At 44.0% G+C, this 21,216-nt stretch overlaps 1 protein-coding gene and 1 long non-coding RNA gene across 2 annotated transcripts in view; one reads left to right on the forward strand and one right to left on the reverse strand.

Moving 5' to 3' along the window:
* Positions 1 to 1,581: 1,581 nt before the first annotated feature.
* Positions 1,582 to 21,216, reverse strand: part of OXTR (oxytocin receptor) — a 465,983-nt gene continuing 446,348 nt past the window's right edge. Inside the window, exon 3 of the transcript XR_008205569.1 lies at positions 1,582 to 1,593. The gene's annotated coding sequence lies outside the window, so the exon portion shown is untranslated. The remainder of the gene's footprint in view (positions 1,594 to 21,216) is intronic.
* On the forward strand, positions 2,009 to 9,513 carry LOC128078312 (uncharacterized). The gene is made up of 3 exons (XR_008205572.1): positions 2,009 to 2,222; positions 7,778 to 8,014; positions 8,437 to 9,513. It is a non-coding gene; the product is annotated as an uncharacterized LOC128078312 (long non-coding RNA).

Raw genomic sequence — 21,216 nt, forward strand, 5'->3', positions numbered from 1 at the left:
AGAAAGAAGAATCAGACAATAATTTGCTTATGCTTCCAATGGTTGTTCCTTACTTTATTACTTGCCAAAGTGCCACAACTGACAAATTATCCAATAACGCAAAACCGAAGGCAGCAATGCAGTCGCCGTAAAGCAGGATTAGTTTATAAAGTATCCTCGTGGTGTTTCACGAGATGAATCACTAACATTCAGCAAACCTGTTGCAGATTCTTTCCCTCCTTTTCTCCTTCTTCTTTGTCTTGCCAGCACTAAACTGAGCATCAAGTTGGGCATTTATTCGCTTGTCAGAAGAGAGGAAATTCTTCACATAGAAAAATTCTGTTCTACAAGAGCCTTTTCAGTGTGTGAGAAGAAACACGTTGGCTTTCAGCTTAGTGGGCACTCCTGAGGGCTTTGAGTAGCCATATTCTTGGTGTGGGGGAAAGGAAAGGAGATTGCATGTGTTACAGTAAGTGATTTTTCCCAAAGAATAGCACTCAAATTCACTTAGTGAATTACTAAGTACTCCACATTGAATTATAACTAATGTTTGGTTGAATATTAAACTTTGAACTTGCTGAAGGCTTTGTTTTAAAAAAAAAAAAAAAAAAAAAAAAAAGTACATTGCATCAGAGCCAGCAGCTGTGGCTTTCTGGTACTCTGCTGTTTGTTTTTATGCTGTGAGCTGTAGGCACAGCCCGCTGTCTGCTGCATGTAGGTGTGCACGTTTCATGTGCTTTGTTGCATCCCAAGTGATGTCTGAAGGTGCCCCATGGAAAACTCTCCATGTTCCAACACCATGCAATTTTTGTGTGCTGGACACGATGAGCAATTTGTGTCCCAAACTGCTCATCATGCTGCCATTGCACAGTGCTGTGAGCATCCAGGGACACAGAGAAAGTCCCATCCCCACTTGTTGGTGAGAGTTGGAAAACGCCAACAGTGCCAGAATGAAAAGAACCTTCGAGTTGTGAGATTCAATCTTTTCTATTTAGCACCTTATAAGATGAGTGGGAAAGCGGCAAAAACTAATTAGGTGCTAAAAGAAGAGCTACCCTGTAGGAGTGGAGTTATTAATAGAGTTCATTAGGAACAGGTTTGAGACTGGCACTTAAGTTGGCAGTGTGTTACTGGGATTTGCCAGTGACACAGCCTGGGGAGGTATTGCTGGTGCAGAGGAGGTTGGGTGTACAGAAGGAGAGAGATGACTGGGAGGACTGCAGTAATGAAAATAAGATGAATAATAATAATAATAATAAAAAAAGTACAAGCTTGTGCACTTTGGTACTTAGAAATGAAAAATTTCTGCCATAACTGGAAAATTACAGTGGTAGATGATGGAGGCAGAGAATGATTTGAATATTTGAGTTGATCATTGCATATATACCAGAATATCAGTGTGCAGCTATGCTAACTGGTGTATGCAGGGTGTTGTTTGCAATTCTGGTCACAATGGCTTGAAATGAATTTTGATCAGAACAGGTGTGGCTCCACGGCTCAAAGTTTGGGTCCACAGGTTTGACAAACTTTGTGGCCTCGCATCATTTTACTTCCACCAATAATTTTTTTTCCCAGCAATGCCAGTGGCGGAGGAGGAATCTGACCCACGGAGCCCTTCTAAAAGACACTCTGATAACTCGTGCTTTTTCACTTCAGCTGTGCTATTTGTTTGTGTGCTTGACATTTGTCCTATAGCTTTGTGCCACCTACTACAGCTCCTTCTGATTGAATCGCTGCTCCCATTATTATTTCTCTGTTCCTTGACTTTTATCCAGTGAACTGAAAATACTCTCATTCTTGTTTGCTATTGATCAGATAATCCAGAGGTCTGAGCCTGTCTGACAGAGCTGAGAGCGCAGTTTGCTGTTAGGAGACAAATACACACAAGGAGTAGTTTAAGGTTTTTTTTTTTAACCCTATTTAATATTTTTAATGTCAGTGGCACATTTGGATGGATTAGTGTTCACAGGAATTAGATTACAATGCATGGGGTCTTTGGGAGGGTTCTCTTCTGAACTCCTTTTCTTCCATTACTTTGAAGATCTTCACCTCTGCTCAGATTTATTTATTTATTTATTTATTCTCCTTCAGTTACAACAACAAAGCTTCTGGAAACTTCTCTTTGGCTCGGGGTACTTTGTAAGGACAGGCTCTTGGTTACATGGTGAGCTCCATCTGCGTGCCTGGAGGAGCATCGGGCTTGCAGGGGATGCATTGCAACCAAAGGCTGTGAAGTTCTGGAGGTGAGACTGGGTACGTTTGTGTGGAAGCCCAACCAGGATGGGAAGTGCTTGTTCCTGGCCAACCAGCTGCCTTCCCTGCCCAGCAGAGATCCTACAGGAGTTCTTTGCAGGGTTCTGAACACCCAAGTGCCCCTGGCCATGGGGAACATCCTGACCATGAGCCTGGACAGCAGTATTTCCTTTTCCTTACACTGTTAACACCACTCGTATCACTGCAAGGATTTGGAATTGTAAAACCAATTGCTTCCTACCATTTAGGTTCATTTTCACCTGTGATTTATAGGCCTGTGACAAGAAGACCCTTTTCTAATAAAGGGTTTTTCCAAATGAATTTTCATCAGTTTCATAGGTCACACTCCTCACTTCAGCTCTTTTGTCTGCCATTTGCTATGGCTGTTAAACAGCTTTAAAATTAAAGCGTGATTATTCAGAAATCACTTCATAAAACATGCTATGCTGTTTGCCACCGGTTTTTCCTTTATGCCTTGCACTAAGCAAGAGAAACTGCTGAGCTTGAGCTAGCAATGCAAAGTTCATTATGGATAATTGTTGATTAGATAGGAAAGTGAATTATAGAGAAGAGATCAGAGGCATCTAATTGTCCTCACTGTGGATGTGATGCTTTATGGATGGAGGGAGTGTGCAGCAGGCGGTGTTGTTGGTGGCACCGAGATTAGTTATAGATCTCTTCTAATGCCAGCTGACAAATAGGAGACAAATTGCAGAGTATTTAACAACCATTAAAAAGCATGTTGCTTTTGTCCAGCTTTTGGATGAGGGATGAATTAATGCAAAACTGTATTTTAAAAAGAAAAATGTACGGGTGATAATGTGTTGTGGCTGCTTTGCTGAGGAGGAAGATGGGGCTTTGATGTTCAGATCACTTAGCTATTAGTCCCTTATCTGAGTTCATTTCAGAATTATTGCTCTGATTATGGATACCATCTTCCCATCCCATGTAAAGCACAGAGCAGTGCCATTGCATACAACGTGATGTGTGTTCCAGCTTGTGGCAAAACGCATTTACAGACCTGATGGTTCTTCCAAAGCCATGAGAGGGGGAGGAATGACAGGTAATTGCAGCTGCAGTGTCCTTTTTTCTCTGAAGTAATCAAATGCTGTATGATATCACTAGCCTTAGCTACTGGTATTACTGCTATTGAGCTTCCTTTGGGCACAGCACCTTATGCACAGGATGCTATTACACCTACTGAGGGAAGTGAAATGATGAGGAAGCAGCGGGCTGGGAAGGAATTGAATTATTTGTGATAGGATGGCAGCTGAAGGAGGGGTCAGGGAGCAGTAATGAGCCAAAATGTTCAGGTAAGGAGGCAGAAAGTAACCTTATTTTCTGTGCCTTTATGTAACTGTGCCACCAACATCAGCCATTCAGCAAGTAATGGTTGGGGATACGGAGACCTGGAAAAGAGCCACATCCTCCTCCAGCAACCGGTGCCTGGAAGTGGGAAAGGGCCAATCCATGAAAGAGTGAACATGTCAATGACTACAGCTGTCTCTTAATGTGTGGGGACGTTATGGTTAACCCAGAAGACAGAATGTTCTGCGGAAGCTTGTGTGCAAGGTTAAACCTGTACATATTTCTCTCCTCCCAAAGCCTGCTTTTCCCAAGCCTCATTAACCATTTTGCTGAACATTACCATCATTACTCTTCTGCCAGGTTTTTCCACATTTTTCAACCTTTTAGGTACAGACCTTAGAATTATTGATCCAATGAATCATACTGACTTAGGTGCTGGCTGCTGCTGAAACATGCCAGCAGAGACCAGGATGTTGGCTAAACACCAAATGTATTTGTCGGAATGTTCTTTAGGTGAGGGAGTATTTTTCCACATAGAAGCAGCAGCAGCACTGGGAGCATCACCTCCTTGCAATTTCTATGGTACCACGTGAGCACTAAGGCATCTATTGGTAACGTTGCCAAGGTAAAAATAATAATAATAAAATACATCTGCTTTACTTCTTTCTTCAGTGAAAGCCCCTATGAAGACAGGCTCCCCTATGAAGACAGGCTGAGGGAGCTGGGCTTGTTCAGCCTGGAGAAAAGAAGGCTGCAGGGCGACCTCACTGCAGCCTTTCAATACCTAAAGGGAGCCTACGAACAGGAGGGGAATAAACTCTTTGACAGGGTAGATAACTGCAGGACAAGGGGAAATGGCTTGAAGTTGAGGGAGGGAAGATTTAGGTAGGATGTCAGGGAAGTTCTTTACAGAGAGAGCGGTGAGGTGCTGGAACAGCTGCCCAGAGAGGCTGTGGATGCCTCGTCCATCCCTGGAGGTGTTCAAGGCCAGGTTGGATGGGGCCCTGGGCAGCCTGGGCTGCTGTGAAATGTGGAGGTTGGTGGCCCTGCCTGTGGCAGGGGGTTGGAGATTCGTGATCCTTGAGGTCCCTTGCAACCTTGGCCATTCTGTGATTCAGTGCTAACTGTAGATGTGCTAGAAGCAAGTAAATGTTGGTCATGCCTTCTTTTTCATATGTTTTGGGAATGCCAGGAGAACTGAGCCATTTGTATGAGCTAGAGATTGACTGAGCTAGAGAAAAATCTGATTGAGCTGCCAGAGGGCGTGCTGTGTGCATCGCATCGGGGGCTTGGGATTTTTGTCTTGTAAACAGGATTATGGTACTTAAAGAATGAGCCTAGACTTTATCCAGCACACAATGATTGGTATAATTTGAAATCTAGAATAAATATGCAGCCAGATGTGGTGCTGTCTCAGTTGATGGTTATTGAGCATGGCCATTAAGAATAAGGATAAGGGCTTCGAGAAGCGACACAGTGAAATTAGTGATGTGATGAGCAGCAGTTGGAGTTATCTTGTTCCTGATATATGTCCTCTAATTACAGAGGTATTCATAAACTTTGATCTGCTTCTATAAGAGATATGACAACGCAATAACTATAAACTAAGTAATTACAGCTATTAAAGATTCCCAAGCATCTGCTAAGCCTGAGATGAGGCATAAGAATTAATTTTCTAAACTTGAAAAACTCTTCTCTGACGAGCTCATCTCAGGTTGGATCTGGATGTGTCCAGGGTAAAAACAGAGGAATTTGTCAGGGAAAGGCCTGAAAATAGAGGATGTACTTGTTAAACAGGGTGTAAAGAAAAGGCTGGAAGGATCCCCACTGTAGGGCAAGGTGTTGTTTTTATTGGCACTGCTGCCCACACCGTGCACGTGTCAGGTTGCCACAGGGAGCAAGGCAGGGTCGAGATGCTCTGAGCCTCAAACCAGTACCTGAACATCAGGTTTCTTTATGCTCTACCTCAAACACTTCATGTTTGGTTTTCTGCTCTATCCAATCTTCTTAAAGTGGTCAGACAGGGGTCTGCCTTCCACAGCACCTCTAGGGCTGCCCCAGGTAACATCAGAAAGACGCCTTCTTTTTATTAATTATTCTATGAACTACTGTGATCTTGGATAACAGCAAATAAACTAATTACAGTGTAAGTGTTTTTTCTTTTGTGTTTATAGAACAAAATGCATAATTCATGAGTTTAACAGCTCCCGGCACTGAACTGGGATTACAAAACTGAGGATAGATATCCAGCTTACTACAGAATATATATTAGCAAAGAATTTTGGCAGATCCAAGTTGCTTCCCATCAGTTTAAGAAAAAAAAAAAAAAAAGAGAGAGAGCTGTACATTCTATTTTATAGAAAAATATTTTCACAGAGTATTTGAAAGAATTTGCCAGTTCACTTCTCTGTTTTGTTTTTAAGAATAAAGAGATTGAAATATTTAATTGCTTTGAATGAAACTAACTTTTCTTTAGCAAACCAACCAGCAACAAAAAAGCGATGATGATTCTCTTGCAGCTTTCCAAAACAATTAGGCTGTAATGACTGCCAAAGAGATTTTCATGTCATTTCCAACACTGGTTGGAACAATTGGAAGCAACAAATTTTTCTCATTGCGACTTTATTATCTGAGAGGAAACGACTAATTTGGAGTTTGTTATTATTGTTTTATAGTCCGTGAAATATAAGTATATAAGTAAACATTTCCATGAATTTAAATATATAAAATACATAATGTGAATAGTTAACAAGTAAATAGTTTTTTTTAGCTGAGGCTGAGCCAGGGGAGGAGAGCATTTTTTCCTGTGTGAATTCTCCAGCGTGTAGTGAGGTCTAGATTTATCTCACAGCCTTTTTCATCACACAAGTGCTATCTTATCTATGCCCTTTTGCAGCCACTGTGGAGCTGCCCAGCTGCAGCTCTGCCCATCCCCAGGGCTGCCATCCCATCCTGACTCATCCATCTGCTCTGCTCCAAGTCATGGCAGCCACGTGCCAGGTGCCCCCCCAGCACTCCTACCTTTCCTGCATGGTTCGACTGTCCATCGCCTCTGTTTTCCCAGGCTATTTTGGACCTCATCCAGACCATCTGTGTTTTAAAGTGCCAACGCAACACAGGGAAGCCATGGAACTGTTGGAGCAGGTCTAGAGGAGGGCCAGAAAGATGCCCAGAGGGCTGGAGCACCTCTGCTGTGAGGAAAGGCTGAGAGCTGGGTTTTGCAGCCTGGGGAAGAGATGGTTCAGGGAGACCTCACTGTGGCCTTCCAGTACCTGGGGGGAGCTTATAAACAGGAGAGGGACTTCATACGTGGTCTGATAGTGACTGGATGTGGGGGCATGGCTAAAAACTAAAAGAGGAGCAATTCAGGTTAGATATTAAGAGGAAATTCACTTTCTGTCACCTCTGTGCCTGCCTCTCCAAGCCCCTTTATGCATTACGCTTCTGACAACAGCAATAAAAGTGGGATCCTGAACCCTTATTGCTAGGCACTACAGTAAACAATAAGGATTATGATCATTGCTACCAGTGTTTCTGATTTATTCCATTACAGTATCTGCTTATGGCACATGAGCATCATTGTATAGTAATGACACAGATAAATTTTGGGCCCTTATTTTTCATGACCACTCACTAGCTGTATATCATCAGTTTTCCTCTCGTTTAGATATGTGCTGCTTCTTTGGGAAAAGTAAAACGTATCCCAGTCGTCAAGGTAATAAAGCTGGTAAAGCAAATTCTGAAGCGTGTTTTACAGTGGAATTTGATTGTGTTAATTTTTCATGTGTTAAAAAAGAGCGGATGTTTGCTCACTCTGGGAAATACTTGTGGTACTTTTTGCGTTTTCTGACATCCATCACTTGTAGCAATGCAAAAGATTCCCTTTTTTGTGTGTGTGAAGAAATGGAAATATCCCAGCACTTCCCTGCCAAGCTCACTGTAGGACTGTATGATTTAGTGAGGCTTGAAGTTGTATAGCTGATGCCTAAAACAAAACTTTGGGCATTGTGAATCTGCATTTTGAATGTACTCCTGCCTGCAAGTGTGGTGAGAATACCCAAGGGAAGAAAAAGAGGGAATGACGTATATCCAGTTTGCACTGCGAAATCCCAGTGGGATGTCATGGTGCTCCAGGTGGAACAGTTCTCCCCATCCCCACCTCACCTCTCCTTTCTCAATCAGCACGTGTGAGTTTACCAGTTAAATGTTCTTCATTCTGTTTCTTTTGTTTTCTTAGCAAGGAAATTGAAGAAATATTCAGATAAGTCGGAAATGGTCCTGCTGCACATGCACAGCAATTACCCATGTGGGTCTTTGTGACATTGTTCTTCAGCTGCAGATCCTGGGAGATCGCCACAGTCACACACAATCAAACAAAAGGAGTCTAATGAAAGTATTTTAATCTGCTGATCAGCTATTTGGAGGGAAAGGCTGTGCTAGGTGTCTTCACAGTCTGGAAATGAACACAGCGATGGTAAGCGGAATATTAGTAATTATTTACAATTCTTAGCAAGCTATTGTGTGCATAACTATGTGGGAGGTCAATTTAGCTTCAGATTTCATTTCCTGCACTTTGAGCAGTTGGAGGAGCTCCAGGCCTGATCACACCTCTGGGTGCAAAGTGGGGGCTCAGCTTCGTAAGTTTGGGCTGGAAGGAGCTGCTGGAAAGCCACGTAGAGAAGGCAGTGTAGGCTCCTGCTCTGGAATCCTTCCTCACAGCATAAACTACAGTTGCAACACAGTGAAAAGAAGTGCATTCTGATGGGATTGTTTTGGGTAAGGTCTGTAATTGGGCAACTCTGAGTGGTATTCTGATGGGATGGGCATCAGTGAGGGTGAAACCTCCTTCAGGAGCTGTGAAGCTGATGGGGCATCCTCTCTTCCTCATTCACGCAGTGAGCATTGTGAGCAGGACACAGGAGCCTTGTTGCTGGGGGAACAGCTGTCCTCTGCAGGATCTTCAGTTCTGAGATGCTTCCAGCTGCAACAAACATCAGTAAACCAAGTTATATGAGGTAAGGGAAATTAGCCTTATCCAGGCACTCATAAGGAAAGAACAGGAAAAGTGTTCTGGGAATAAGACGAAGTCTACTATATAATTTGTATTTTGGTTCCTCGTTGTGTTTAGAATGACAAAACATGTATCGGTGCATTTATTTTCCTGCCTAAATGTTTTACCAAAAAATATACCAACTCTCCCAAATTCCCCCATGGCTGTAAATAGACCAGTGATGGAAAGAGTCTCTGGGTAAAGCTCTGCTCACCTGCCTGAGAACTGCCTGAAGCTGCTGAAAATTACAGTATTGAGCAAAACTTCTCTCTATAAAAAGCAGACCAACTAACAGTCCTATTACTGATACACCGTGACCACAAAGGAAATTCACATAATCGTATCAGTCTGGGTGGTGATCCTAGAGGAATGAGCAATAATTAGTCCTTTTGTGCTGTGATTTCCTACAGATGTCAAACTACAGCACACTGTGCAGAAAAGCAATTAAGAATACTTTTGTTAATAGCTTCTTATTTGTCTCATTTCTTTATCATGTTGCGCCTTTTTGTATTGCCAAAAAATGTTGGACTTTTCCATCAGCTGCCCAGGCAATATCACTTTACCCAGAGCTACATGCTGTACTCGTATAAAGAAAGATATTTTTCTTTTACTGAAATGAATCCATAAAAATATACTCTGGAATAAGTGGGGAAAAAAAAGAACACAAAATGCAATAAATTGTTCAGACTGAGAATAGGTTTTATTCACGCTTTGTCTATGTAATACCTGAAGTTCTTGTACTGCTGCTGTTGTTTGTAGTAAATTAGGTATCACCTCTTCTCAGACTCTTTTTACCATTATCCTCTCTGTTATCTATTCTTTTTCCCCTACTCATCATCTTCCTTCCTCTTCGTGAAATGTTATAAAAGAGAAAATTGCTAAGTTTGAGGATCAGACGAGAGGAAAATTATGTGCTTCCTATCAGTGTGCTCAGGTGCTGGCTGTGACCAGATCTGTTGTGGCTGAGGCAGATAAGTGTGGGGCCTGAATAATGCCTTCAGCCAGGTGAATGTTACTTGAGGAACAGTAGAATGGTGGAGTCATGGCATTCTCTGAGTTGAAAGCAGCCCACAGGGTCCTGGCTCTGCATAGGACTGCCTGGAAACTAACTGCATGTCTGAGAGCAAATTCTGCACCGGTCACTAGGAAGTGGTTCATGCATTAGGGTAAAATAAAGCTCTAGATTGCTCCAGATAGGAAAGAAAATTTCCAGGGGAAGACCCCTGAGAGCTGCAGGGAGATGTCCGTGCTCATTGGCTCCTGGAAAAATGAAGTCAACTGGAATATTCTGTGGAATAAGGAGGAGCCAGGTTTGGTTCATTTTCTTTTCAAAAGGAAATGGGGTTTTTCCTGTTCCATCAGTCCAGAGTGTCTGCAGCAGCTGCTGGTCACCCTGGGGAGAGGCAGGCTGGGGCCTCTCCCTCCTTCTGTCCAGCTGCCCAGACAGCTGAGGTCCAGGCAACAACTGATGCTGTCACAGATGTCATAGCGGTACGGCAGTTCAGGCACACCAGTAGGAGACACAGGGTTTGCCTTCTGCCATCACCAATCCCACAGCTTTGCAAATGAAAGCATCCTTTGCACATCCCTTGTTATCAGCCAGGAAACTGAGAAGGAATCCCCATATTAAAATGCTTTTGTAGTTGCATGGATCAACTCCTTAAAGCTGTGGGCGCCCGGCTTCGGTTTGGTTCTTAGCTCTCTTTGTGAGAGCAAGAGGTGATGCTGCCAGCCCTCTCTCAGCACATGCACGTGTGCTTGATGTCCAGGACACGAACAAAGACATCTAACTCTTTTCTTTTTAGAAAAACAATAAACGCAGTACGTGGGTTCCAATCTGAATCAAGTTGGTAGCAAAGTGATGAGGGATGCAGTCTGATGGAGCCGGAGGAGTCGTGTTGCAGCCCATCAGTGAGAGCTGCACAGCCAATGGTAGCAAACGGTCTTGCTGTTCTCTGAGCAAAGAACTCGCATAGCATTTCAAATACATTTGCTAAAATGCATATAATGATGATAGAGCTAGGGTGAGTTTCAGTCTGTGTTTTTTTCCCCCTGATAAAATAAATGAGGGTTATTTTTTCTGACCCTGCTGTGTGTTAGTGTAGCGTGAAAACTCTATTTATTGAAAAATAGGTCGCATAGTGAGTTTGAGGGCCTGAATTTATTCTGAAATAGCAAGAAATGCACCGTGCAGCTTTCCTACAGCATTTTAGACTTTAAGGGTTAAGAATGAATTATGTGTTTTTAATGGGATGTTAACCTGAGATAACATAACTTCATTGATGAGCCTTAGGATCTGCCTCTCATAGATCTCGTGCTTGTTAGCAATCTCTACTGTATCTTATTACAAGTGGAAGCAAAAACCAGACTCGTGTGTCCCCAGTGGAAATAGCCATCACGCTGTGGCATAATAATGTTTTTAGAGGCATTTGCAGCCTACAGTCTGTTTTGTAGGCAAAAGAGCCATGGATCTTAGTGTGGATCCACCAGACACTGTCTGTGTAGGGGATGCATCTTCGTTATGGACCCCAAAGCAACTCAGAAACTTCTCCTCAGGGGTTAATATATCAAACAGCTGATGTGTGGAAAGAAGCAATAACACTAGCGTATTAAGTATTGGTATTTCCTTCTTAAATTAAAAGAAAGTATCCAGCAAAGACTCCAAATGAGTCTCAGCTGCTATTACTCTTATTGCAGGGCCATTTCCATCTCCTCAGCCCAAGTGCTATCAGTGCCATCCGCAGCCCAGGTGCTCACAGGGCACAGCACTGACAGCAGCCTCTCTGCAGAGTGCTCACCTCCTCACACAGACAGTTTTATTCCCACTTTTGAGCCTTTTCAGAGGAGCTGCTTTGCTAAGTGTGAGTCCATTTTGGTGAGACTTGCACAGCACAGGGTGCAGTTATTAAGCCCTGCTGTTTGCTTGGGGAAAAAAAGCAAGCTAACTGGGCTGAGCGAGCAGCAGAGCCTCCCTCAAGCAGCAGCCCATGGAGCTGCCCTGTCCCAGGGCCAGCTGCACACTGTAGGGGACCCACTGCTGCCTGCCCCAGCACAGCCAGAGCCACTTTTTGTTTCATTTTTTTTTTTAATGTTTCTAATTGGAACTGGTTTTGGTTGATTTCCAAACAAATATTTTACAGCAGCAGGCACTAAGCCACTTTACTTCTGTTAATTGTAGGTGTTAGTACATCCCTGATCACATCCCTGTGGTCCTCAGCCACAGATAGCGGGATCAGCCAGACCAGAGGTCTTTCCCCCAACCCCAGCTGCTGCACATTCCTGTTCCATGACACACTGCTGCTTTGCACCACACAATGCCTCTACTTTGGTCCATGCCTTTGCCTGCTTAACTTCCGTACTGGGGAAAATGCAGATTTATTTATTTCCTTCCTGGGAGTATCCAAAGAACGAAGGTAAAGGAGATGCTATAAAAAGAAAAGAGTGAACAAAAAAATATGGAGATCTTTTTTTTTTTTTTTTGCTATTGAAACGAAGCATATTTCATTGCCTAATGGGATTTATCTTCTCAGATAACATGTTTTCTGCTGCAAAGCAACAGCCAGCCCATTTCCTGTAAGCTCCTTAAGGTACAAGTTTTCGAGAGCTGTCACAATATATTGTGTTGCTTGAGCTCGTTGCCAGCACGCATCGAGCTGCACGTGGGGAGCTGTGCATGCAGATTAGTCCCAGCCTTGTGCAATTTCAGCGGCTGTTCCTAAATCAAAGCAGGGAAAGTATCCGCATCTCAGTAAAAATAATGCAAGAAAGTCTTCCCATGAGCCACACTTATTGTTGCAGTGTCTGGGGGAAGAGAAGGAAGGAGCGTTGCTCAGTGGAGCAGGGTAGGAGCTCTGTTTATTGTTTGGAGAAGAGAAGGCTCTGGGGAGACCTCATGGTGGCCTTCCAAAATTTGAAAGGAGCGTATAACCAGGAGGGAGAATGGCTGTTTACAAGGGTGGATGGAGATAGGACAAGGGGGAATGGTTTTAAACTGAGACAGGGGAGGTGTAGCTTGGATGTGAGGGGGAAGTTTTTCACTCAGAGGGTGGTGAAGCACTGGCACAGGTTGCCCAAGGAGGCTGTGGATGCTCCATCCCTGCAGGCATTCAAGGCCAGGCTGGATGTGGCTCTGGGCAGCCTGGGCTGCTGGTTGGTGACCTGCACACAGCAGGGGGGCTGAAATTATGTGATAACCTCTGCCTTTCCCACTAAACTGAAGGTCTTTCACCTTCCCACGTAAACTTCCATTAACTGACACTGGACTTATAAATATGTGAGGAAGGGTTCAATGCTGCTTTGGTGGTAGGAAGAGACTGCAAGATGGGGATTTTCCTTCTCTTGCTGGTGAGGATGAATTCAGGTGGAAATGCTGTTTGTATTAACTAATTAAGCATAGAATCATAGAGTGATTTGAGTTTAAGGAGCCTTAAAGATCATCTGATTCCTGCTCTGCTGCCACAGGCTACACGACGGTGCCATCACAGCTGTTAGCTAACGCATGCTGCTGCAGCCCTCTTGGGTTTCCAGTCTGCATGTTCTCTCTGTGTCCTGTTCTCTCCCAAAGAGCAGCCACGTAACTTGGTTTGAGTGTGTTCACAGTTCTTAAACCTCCTTAAGGATTTGGGGGAAAGAAGAAGAAATCATTTTATGTAGATAAAGTACTCCAGATTTGTACGAGCCAATTGAGTGGATGACACAGGATATGTGATTCCTGGAAGGTTTAATTTCTACACCTCGTATTATGGCACTGTTACTTGAAATAAGCACAGCTTGGTCCAGAGGTGAAGGGAGGATGAGATGCTGCATGGGATAATGGTAAACTTCTGCTCCCTCCTAACAGGATTTTAAGCAATGCTCTTACCTCCACAACATTCACTGAGCCGTCACGTGTTTTCACGAGTTCACCACCCTCCCAAATGAATGGAAAGAAAAATAGAGAGTGCTGACTTCATTGCTTGCACCTTGGAAGTGACTTGACAGCCATTTAGAAAAATAGTTAGCATTCAGTGATCTCCAGTGCCTCCCTCCCCATAGAGCCCACGCCAGCAGCCCCATCCGTCTCCGTCCCCCCACTGCAGCACGCAGCCCTCACAGCCCCACCACTTTGATTCATGGGATCAATAACTCCGAGGCTCTGCCTAAAGGAATGGGAAATGCAGTGTGACCCAATGGATGAGTAATGGCTGTTGTGTGTGGAGAAATAACTGGGCTGCGTCTGTGTCAACAAGCAGAGCCTCCTGAGCACAACCAAATTACAAAGATCCTTTTATTCTGTTTCTTAAATCTTTGCTTTAATGCTGACCTTATTCTCAGTGCTCTCTGGTAAATATGCTCTGGTGCTACGTGAACAAATTTGGAAGTACGTTTAAGCTGTGACTTACTTAGATTTTATCCTGCCTCATTCAGAGAAGGGTTTATAATAATTGCTTCATTAACATGTTCTAAAGCCTTTCTCATTTTTTGACTCATGTTCCATGAAGCATCAGTCCAGGGCTATCTTTGTGGTTTTAAGGGTAGGAAAAACACACGGCAAGAAGTTCCTGTTGTTTTCCAAAGGCCTTGGCTTCCTTGGAAAGGATATTGGTTTGGGGGCTTTCCTACAGCCATGGCTTTCCTTGGGCACACCAGCACTGGTGCTGCAGACAGTGCCCAAGGCTCTGGGTGGCACTAAGGAACCTGAGCTGCAGTGTGTTCCTGAGGGCAGAAGGGATGCTCTGATGGTGTAAAGGAAAAGGTAGCAGGTATCATATCACAGTTCACCCCGTATTAAGAAAGAGCAAATACTGGCTTTGATTGTGACACATTTCTGCTTTATCCACCAAACCTACTGCTGGGTGAAGCTGGCGCTGGCTCCTCTTGACTCACACAGAGGGGTTTTTGGCACTTACTGCATTCACATGTGTGTATTCTTTGTGGCTACAATTTAAACAAATGTTTTGAAATGGTGACAGGGAAAATTGTTTTTCTTGCCTACATTAACAAGTAGGTGTCATGTACTTTAATTACTGTGACCAAGCTGCAATTACAGCTGATAAACATATGGAGATTAAGCTGCAAAACGAGAGGAACATTTATGTTTTCTCAAGGAAATGCCACAAAGATGAATAGAAGAGGGTAGAGGGGACAAGATGATGCTAAACGTACTTACTGTTGTAACTGAATTACTCTGTTTTCACTGCACATTGCACGCTTCGTGACCTCAAAGAAATTCAAGTCGTCGATTTTGATCTAGAAAGCTCAACTGCATCAATAATTTCTTGTTTTGAGGAGAAGAATCGTGTCCTTAGAGCAGCACAAGCATCAAGATATTAAAGAATGCAGTCATGGCCCCATGTATGAAACATACCCATAAAGATGTGAACCACAGCTTGCTGTAAGTATGCACATGTGCCGCTGTGGCCCCCTACAGCAATGTGAGATCAGAACAGCACTGCAGTCCTCTTATCTGATAACAAGCATAATAATGTACCAATATACTTAAATTGAAAAAGAAGTTTTTTGTAAAAGTGTCCTGAGGTCCTGTGCATTCCAGGAGACTTTGGGAAGGACCCCAAGGAAGAGTGAGGAAGAGCGATGTATCTCCTTGCACTGCAGCTCCCTGAAACATAGACTGGCATTAAAGCTCTCCTGAAATCTGTCTTTTTCAGTAGAGAGGACTGACCAAAGGAAATTACATTACAGCCAGACATTAATTGTTTTCCTAGCGGCTCTTGGAATGCTCGTGCATTTGTGGATTGACACAGCCCTTTGAAATCTGTCACGAACTGCAATTCTGCACTTTTGTTGCTTTACTGCAAGAGTTGTTTTCAGGATGGAGACACAGATGTCTGTCAGCGTGCTGCAGCTGAGAAAAGAGAAATTCCGTGACCAACCAAGGAGACAGGTTGGATATACTTCACTCCGGTAAAGGAGAGGGTAACGTATTGATCCAGAGGGAAATAGCATTTGCCATATGCTTGGTGCTGAAGTTTTTGCCTGAAAGAACAAGAGCTGGCCCCAGACCAAGGCTCTGTGATTAAACTCGCCTTGATCTTTGTGGAAATTATTGGTTTCCTTTGGCAGCTCCTCGCACGCTGGAGCAGGAGGGGACAGACCCAGCACTGGGCACCGCTGCCGTTGTCTCCAGCAGTCTCGGTGGCTTTGTGGCATGTGATAAAAGCAGAGGACCTGACAGCCTGACAGAAAATCTGCCATCCCTCCGAGGTACTTCTCGTGCTGTAGTGAATGTCTTCCAGAGGAGGTCTGTCCTATTTTTCGGTAATAACATAATGTTGCTATAAAAGAATGTCAGAACAATATCCGTTCAGAGATTCGTTCAGTTCAGTATTCAGAGGGATATCTTTTGTGGTGGTGTATCACACTTTACAATTCTAATGTAAAAATATCAATACCACTTTGAGCAGTGATACAGACCTCTGCTAATTGAAAGTCTTATTTAGCTATGTAGGCTACAATGGTTGCTGCTCCTGACGAGGATCGTGCTCGGGGACATGATTTAGCAGAAGGTTGTTAGAGTTAGGGAAGTATGGTCAGGTTGCAGTTGGACTTGATGATCTTTAAGGCTTTTTCCAACCTGAGCAATTCTATGATTCTGGATGGAAGGAACAGATGCAGATTTTTGCTCCTTTACACGCTTTACCTCCCTGAAAGCCCTTAAGTGAGCTTCACATCTCTCTCTGGTCCTCCTGCATGTGTTGGATTTGGTATTTTGTTGCAGGCAACAGGCTGCCCCAGGCTGTCTGTGCCAGTTCGTGGCTTCCGCAGCCTGAAATAGGTGTTGCTAATTCCTAATTTATTTTTGGAAGCCAGCTTCCATGGAATGCTCTCACCAGCAGTATTTTAACTCACCACTTGAAGTTACTGTGCCTGAATTTTACCTCCTTCAAAATGGGGGGGGAGGGGGGGGGGAAGACAATTTCCTCTGGCCAATCTGACCCAATCTGCATCAAGCTCTGGTGCACAGGAGACGATGTGCTGGGAGCTGCAACCTGGCCAGGCCCAGGCTCACATCTCTGCTGCTCCGGGGGCAGAGAGCTGCAGCTGAGACTGGCAGTGACGTTTTGTCTTTCCTGCTCTCCATGGCCGCGCTTCAAGCAGACAAACCAAGGATATTAGCAAGTTTGGAACTGCTCTGCAGCTTCTAACTCGCTGCTTATTTGAATGGCTTTTTAAGTGGCAGTAAAATCAATGGTATACCAACCCTCTTCTTAGGCATGCTCGGCACTGATGGAAAAGCTCACTGCGGATCCAGAGCCTTTCTCTCTCAGTAATAACGCAGAATGTGTTTATTACTTCCAGCCATGGTTGTTTTTGTTTTTGTTTTTGTTTTTTTTGCTGTTAGCATGAATAAAGTTAATTGCCACATTTTAGTTTCTCTTCGTAATTAAGAGTTGATCCTTCAGTGCTTTTCGCTGCAGTTACTGGCAATTGAAGTTAATCTTTTTAATCATTGCAAGGGAGGCAATGCACTCCAGGATGCATCCCATGTAAAATATGCCATCTTTGGAAACATAGCTATGCCTGGGAAAAGCTAGACTAATGCATCCAGAGAACATGGTGTGGAATGTATGTTTTTAGAACAGCAACCTGTTTTTTGGTTTGAGAGTTGGGTGAAAGTTATGAGCAAGGAAGGCAATTCCCAGGCTGCTACAGCACAAGCCATGATTGTGGTGCACAGAAATCATACAGCCAGCGTCTTTGTTACTAGGGCTTAGTCTGTTTTGCTCTTGTTTTCCTCTGTTTCACATTTTTTGTTGTACGACCAAGTTTCCTCACTGTAATTTTCTTCAGGCCCTTCCTCATTCAAACATCAAAAATTCAATCAGTGCTGCAATTAATGAAAGAAAACGAGCTTGCTTTCATTACGCTGCAGATAGCCAGTGCTGCGGGGCAGGCAGCAGCTCCGGGGACAGTGATGCCCCATCCAGCAGAGGTGGCATGAGCTGCAACATCCATCCCACGAGCAGGAACCATCCCACGCTTCAGCAGCTTTGTGTTGCACAGGCAGTGGAACAAACCCATGCAATTGCATCATTTGTGCATACTGCACACATTGCTTGACCTTACCGTTGTGAAGGCGTGCTTTGCTGTGTTGATAAATAACTGCTATGCTAAGTCATGTGGAAGGACAGGTCTGCAGTGACAGGACAAAAATGAAAAAGATGGTTTTGAAAGGATTTCTATCCCACCTGATTAAGAGAAAAGTCTTGTTCTGTTGTCTTGCTTATTTTCATAATTCAATAAATCTTTGGATGTGTTTGCATGCCTGCAGGAATCTGCCAGGCTGCTCCTGTCCGACTCAGCCACTCCAGCAGTGCTGCAGGGATCTGCCCAGGCTATAAACTTGTGCTGCCTTTGACAAGTTTTATGGTTCAGGACAGGTGCGCTGTGTTCTGTATCGTATTTCACTGTAACAAGTCTGAATAGATCACATCAATTTTTATATGCTAATAATTTGTTTTGGTATTTTAATACTAGGAGCTGTAATTCATGTCTATTGTGCTCCTTAGACTGCAGGTAATTCGAACAACAATTTGAGAAAAATCACATTAGGAATACCTTCCAATGTTATATTTTTCACTTGTGCAAAGACAGCAAGAATTATCAATTTTAGAAAGTAAAAAAACCACATGGAAGCTCATGAGGTGGCAGAGTGGCAGTCACTTCTTCCTGGTGACTGTCCCTTTCCTTTGGACACAGGACATGCTCCATTTGCTGAGAGTTTGGGCTGCTTCCCATTTCATTTGGTAATTTGCAGGCAGGCAAATAAGTCTTGCTAGCTGCACGCTCTTTTTGCCTAGAAGTGCAATGTAAATGTTTCCTCTCTTAAATTTACCTCCACCTCCCAGTGGCGCTCTTGGTGTATTACAAAGCTTTACCCATCCATTACTTATTGTGGGAGCAGTCGAAACTGTTTTGCTGTTGCAGACTGGATAATGAGCACCATGATAGTGGCAGTAGGAGCAGTGTGGCAGAGGTAGGAAAGCAACAGCACAAGTGCACAGTTCTGCTGCCAATTGGGAAACATCCAGTGGGCAACAATGCCTGAGAACCAGTGTTATCCAAAGAGTTTTGTTGTAACTGCAGACTCCTCTGTCTAAACGTAAGATGTGCAAATGGCCATGAAAGTTTCCAGATCCTGGAATGGTTAGTAAGTGTTTTGTATCAAAGAAAATAAAGCAAAATGAGGCTAAAAGCCTATTTTTATGATATTTTTTCTAGTAAAAATACTTTGGTGCTGAAGTGGAAAATCCCATTGTATGGTAACCGTTGGTCAGCTGCCTTATCTTGAGACCTTTGAGGCCCCACCACAACACTGGCCTTCCAGCAGACAGGCTCAGAATGATGCTCTTCTCCCCAGCAGAGCTGCCCTCTCCTGACATGCATAAATGTCTCTTAATTAATGGCTATTTGTCCCCGTGTTTAGCATAATTAACACCGACTCACAAATTTGGTTTGACAGATTCTTTACATCTGAAAGAAGTGATTGCCAAAGTGGTCCAGACAGGAAACACCTGACTCACCTGTAAGACTTCAACCTTTGTCTTGCAGGAACAAAGCTCTCTGATGGTTATTACCAAGCTGATTAATTTTTCAGGAGTCTAATTCTGAGAACCCCCACAAAGCATATGAAATGCTTCACCATCACTTCCCTTTGACCCACATTATCTTGGTATTTTTGATGGCAGCTGCAGTGTTAACAACTTGTTTATTGTTTATTTTTAATTCTTGTGTTATGGCTCGGAGGAAGGCATGCTGCCACGTGGAGATGTCATCCCACTGCTTTCCTCATTCCCACCAGGAACCTTGCAGCCCACGGATACACCAGAACTTAGCAGTGAAAACCTTCAGCAGAGCCCAGGGAAGCCTCGGCAGCACGCTGCTGCTCTGGGGACATTTGCAACTCTGCCAGCTTATCGTGAGCACCATGCCTTGGTGGCATTCGCTGTGGCTCTCGCACAGATCAGCATCTCGACCACTGCTGCCTCTGCTGACCTCCATCTAAAGGGTTGGTGCCTGCCAGCATCCAGTTGCCTGATGTTCATGTTGGGTTTGTGAGGGCAGACAGATGTCCCCCTCTGTGAATGCTCTGTCTAATTTAATCTGTTGAGAACGATTGGTGTTGCTCAAGGCCGTGTTCCGTGGGGATGTGTGGCTCTCACAGTGCTTGTGCACTGCTGTTTTAAAGGATGGCTTGCTGAAGATGCAGCAGTGCTTTCCTTGTGGCTAGGACTTTTCTGCTAGGTTTTTAATACCTATTTGCTAAAAGCAAAATATTCTTCTGTCTCCATGCTGAGGTTTCTGGGGAAGGGAGTGCCGAGACGAGCAGTGAAAGGTAGGAACAGCAATGCTAAATGTTGTGAAAATATAACTGAGAAGAAAATGACCTCCTGAACTAGTTCACGTTAGCATCTTTGGATGTTTTAGTGACTCCTGTGATTCCTGAGTTTTTGACTGACCTCTGTGCTGGCTGTAACACACGGATGTGATGGGCAGCCACATCCAGGACAGGAGACCTGGGGCCATTTGTGCCCTCCTGTTCCCTTCCTTGGGGCCGCGTCCAACTTGGAGCTGCCAGCTGGATATGGTGATTGCTCCCCAGCCTGGTTCTCCAGGATCCTGCAGTGTCTGTGGCTGTTTGGGCTGGGAAGTCGTGTTGGGGGGGATGATTTATCTAAATGTGTCTTATTGTCACCGCTTGTACTTTGAAATGAAATTTCCCTTGTCTTTTAAACAAATAACACACCGCCCACTACTGTATGACGAGGCAAAGGGGACAGATGTTGTATTACAATGCGAGTCAGAAAGGATTTAAATAATGCAGCAGAAAGGGAGCAGCAGCACAGGAATGCATCACGGCTATCAGGCATATGTATATTGTACCCATAAAACTGTGGAAAATGACTTATTTCACACCTTCTAAGGACTACAAAGGAGGCCAAAAGAGCAATAATTGTATTAGGATTAATCCGCTTAGCCCCTCAGTACAGCGAGATGCCCTTTTTTATAGAAAAACAGAAGAATGGAAGAGCAAAAGCCCCACCAAAGCCTACATGTGGAATGCAATGGGAGGGGGGATCCCTGCCTGCCTGCTGGTGCTGGTTCTTGTCTGGCAGTGCCCTGTTTTGGGGTAAGGGCTCCGGTCCTGCACCGAAGGTAAGCCATGAAATACTGAACACTGACTATTATTTGGTTTGCTGCACCTCAATAATTGAAACTAATAGAAGCAAATAGCTAATATTTTCTGGTGGGATGACCTTGGGAGCAAGAGAGCAGCCAATCATGTCTTCCTCCAGGGAAGAAAGTTAGAGGAATTACTGCCAAATAATAATAATAACAGCAGCAGTGCAGGCTGTAATTCTCCTCTTTCCTACTCCAGTGACACCTGAACACCAGCACAAAGAAAACAAGTCATTTATCACATATAATTTCTTGGAATCGCTGTGTGTGGAGCGGAGCCGGGGAGGTGCAAGCTGGCAGGTTTGCCTTTCCAGGCACACAGATCTGTATCACATCCTGCCCAGTAAGGAGCTAGCATATAATTTTCCCATTTGGGGAATTCACGCTTCTTTGGGCCAGATCTGCATTTGGACCAGCGTGACTCGCTGTGTGTCTCTGTTGCTTTT

This window comes from Tympanuchus pallidicinctus, unplaced genomic scaffold (assembly GCF_026119805.1).
Source record: "Tympanuchus pallidicinctus isolate F22 unplaced genomic scaffold, pur_lepc_1.0 scaffold17, whole genome shotgun sequence".
Taxonomy (NCBI): domain Eukaryota; kingdom Metazoa; phylum Chordata; class Aves; order Galliformes; family Phasianidae; genus Tympanuchus; species Tympanuchus pallidicinctus.